The sequence below is a fragment of the Arachis ipaensis genome, chromosome B6 (genome assembly GCF_059453495.1).
Source record: "Arachis ipaensis isolate K30076 ecotype BB chromosome B6, ASM5945349v1, whole genome shotgun sequence".
Taxonomy (NCBI): Eukaryota; Viridiplantae; Streptophyta; class Magnoliopsida; order Fabales; family Fabaceae; genus Arachis; species Arachis ipaensis.
Window position 1 is genome coordinate 129574760 of NC_142441.1, and position 3387 is coordinate 129578146.

A 3387-nucleotide genomic window follows, 5' to 3' on the forward strand; every position below is an offset into this window, starting at 1 on the left:
AATAAGATTAAATATTACAAAAATAAATTAAAAATTACACCAATTCCAAATCAACTAAAAATTAGAGGATACCAGAAACTTAAAGCATTAACCATACCTTATTACAGCACTTCATTGCTACTGTAGGAAGCACTCTCATCATATACCTATAATATCAGCAATATAATATCATTAGTACTAGCTAATAAGCAGCAAATAAAACTTTGTCATACCTCATTGGTAAAGATACTTACCAATGAGTCATCTTCAATGTTCATGTGGTCATCCGAGTCATTATCAAATGTGTCATTTCCAAGGCCTTCTGACTGTGAGATGCCACGACGAACACGACAAGTTGTTCGATTGTGGCCCTCCATGCCACACTGTCCACATCGATGTTTTCTTTTATTGGACTCTGAAGCCCCCCCTTTTGTCCTACATTTTCTTGGGTCCCTTGGCATGCTATGTCCGAGATCATTGGTTGCGAGCCCAGCTCCAAAAGCATCCACTTGCACACCATCTCTTACACTATCTGCATCATTGACCCCCCCTTTTTGTGCAGCATCTTCCTCCTTAAATTGATTCAACAAATTCATAGCCATTTCCCGTGTAAAGATAAATCTCTCATTATCTCGGCAAGCAAAGTTGGCTAGTTGTATAAATCAATCCATCAAACAACCGTATTGACTTAGCATCAAAGAATCCCAATGAAGCCCGACCGCATTTTGCAAACCCACTTTGGCAGTCTTGGTCCACCGAGGCAAGACTAACGACCTTGGCAACTCCTCTATATCTTCATGCACCAAGACGCAAACTATGTGTTCACAAGGTATGCCAAATGATTCCATTCTCATACATGAACAATTGAATTCCATCTCAATGTCACAACAGAATACACGCCACATCTCATTTGGCGTTTGGTCCAAACCGATAGAGTAAATCACATAAGAGCCAGTTTGCCTCATATTTATTACCTTCATTGATGCAGCCCGTACAAGGATTGGTTGGAACATATGAAATATTGATAGGGTGTAAATATTGGCAGCACTCCTCTCTAACTGTTGAAAACAGGTTTGCATACTGGGTCTCCCATTCACAGAGGCGAGGTCAGCCTGGACCTCTTTCCACCTTATATGGTCGACACAACGATTAAAGTGTTGAATGAACTCAACCAGATTGTACCTTGAGTTGACATACTTTGCAATGATCGAGTTTAATCCCTCGCACCGAGAAGTAGTCCGAAAACCAGCAAAAAACTTCCCTCTTATATGTGCAGTTGCCCATGAATGTCTCTTTTTATATATATCTAGGACCCAATTCTTGTTTTCGACACCAAATCCCTCAACCATTTCAAACCACTTTTGACGAAATACATCAATTTCATAGTCGCCTAGCATACACTTTCTAAACATGGAGGTAAACTGGGGCTTGCCAATGTTACTTGTTGCGTTGCGAATCAGATGCCATGCACATAATCTATGATGTGCATTAGGAAACTCTTTCTCAATGGCGAACTTCATTGATAGATCACCATCCGTGATCACCGAAACAGGTGCTTTCCCATTCATTGCCACCTTCAATTGTTGTAGCAACCACCTGTATGTGTCTTTTTCCTCATCGCAAATTAAAGCAGCAGCAAAGATAATTGTTTGATTGTGATGATTGACATCAGAAAATACCACCAGTGGACACATATATTTATTCCTCTTATAGGTAGCATCAAAAGCCAGCACATCGCCAAATAATGAGTAGTCTGCCTTGCTGAGACCATCGCACCAGAATAAATTGCGCAAAGTACCATCGGCATCCATGTGATGATTAAAATAGAGAGAAGGGTCATTTGTTGCTTGATCTTCTAGATACTTCAAAGCTGCATATGCATCACCGGGTAATTGGCGCCTCTGCTTTGCTATTTTATTGTACATGTCCCTTTGCGTGAAAGAGAGATACTCGTAGCCACATGCCTGATTTGCTAATGCCCGATATATCTGCCCAACACTAATCCCACCATTTTTCATGTTAACCATGTGGCCAATATCAGCCTCGGACATGAATCTATGCCCAGGGAGCAATCCAGTCAACCGAGGATCCAGAAGCGGATGATTGTGTTCATCAGAAAAATAAGAAATAAACCAACGACCGCTAGGTGCATCTACATGAATCTCCATCATTGCACTGCAGCCACACCTTGTCTCGGGAGTAGGTTTTCTCTTAAGGTTTCCAATGCCGTAATTATTTGGCGGTCTAAATCCTTCACGATGACATACAAAATTCCTCAACTTAAGTGCGCCCGCACGACTCTTCCTAGTCCTGTTCTTCCGAGCACTAAAGCCTCTTGTCTTTGCATATCTATTGTAGAACTCAAATGCAATGTCGACATCAGAAAAGTGAAAATGACATACATCTTCATCCCTGGTGTTCCAAAATTCAATCATCCCAATGTCTTCAAGTGAGTCAATGTTATACCCTTCATCGAAGCCGTGATAATCGAACATTGGTTCCACATTTGTGTCATCCTCATCCATATAATCCACGTCAACTTCCTCATATTTTTCTTTCTCCTGCTCATATTGATCATATGATGTATGCTCGCTATTAACCCCTTCGTGAGAAAATTCTTGACCCATAACTTCCTAAACACCAAAACATAGGCCTTCTAAAATATATTTACACCCTTCCACCACCTTCTAAATTTGACAAAGAATGTTGCTCTGTCACTTTGCTATATCATTTAATGGGAAAATGAATTAGAGAACATCAACAACTTCGGTTTTTCTTTTCATGTGCTAATAACTAAAACATAAACTCAAATCAAAAGCTAAAAAGTTCATAGTAAATGTTCCACTTCTCTTTGTAATAAAAAGGAGCAATATTGAAGGCTTGACTGTTGATCCCCCACAGCAACCCAGAGTTTGAATGACCAGTTTCCTTTCTCTACACATTTGTTCTTACATAACATAGGATAATAAAAAATAATCGAAATTCAGAAGGCATTAACATGAAGCAGCAAAATACAAGTTTAATTCTTATCAAGTGACTAAAAACCACAACAAAACAAAAAAAGTAGGCAGTGCAATTCCACCAAAAAAAAGTAGGCAGTACAATTCCCCCTTCTGCTTCGTTCCACCCGTTCCTCTTCGCTTCCGTTGAGCTCGAAGATCCCGTCGTTGCGGGAGTGAAAGCTCCGCCGTTTCTGGGTTATCGTTGCCTTGTCCAAAGCCGCCAGGTTACCGTCGTTGATGTCGCGCTTTGGTGCCTCCGTTCCTCTTCGTTGATGGTGAAGTAGCAGACCCAACCCACAGGCTCCTCTGAATCCTCATATTTGCCATAGGAATCTATTGAATTTCTCAGGTAATCCCAGTAACATAACATTCTAAACTGAATTTTCTTTTTCATTTCTCTATTCTC

At 40.5% G+C, this 3387-nt stretch overlaps 1 pseudogene; it reads right to left on the bottom strand.

Annotated features, from left to right (window-relative positions):
- Positions 1-253: 253 nt before the first annotated feature.
- Positions 254-2606, bottom strand: LOC148562727 (protein FAR1-RELATED SEQUENCE 5-like; annotated as a pseudogene).
- Positions 2607-3387: the final 781 nt, after the last annotated feature.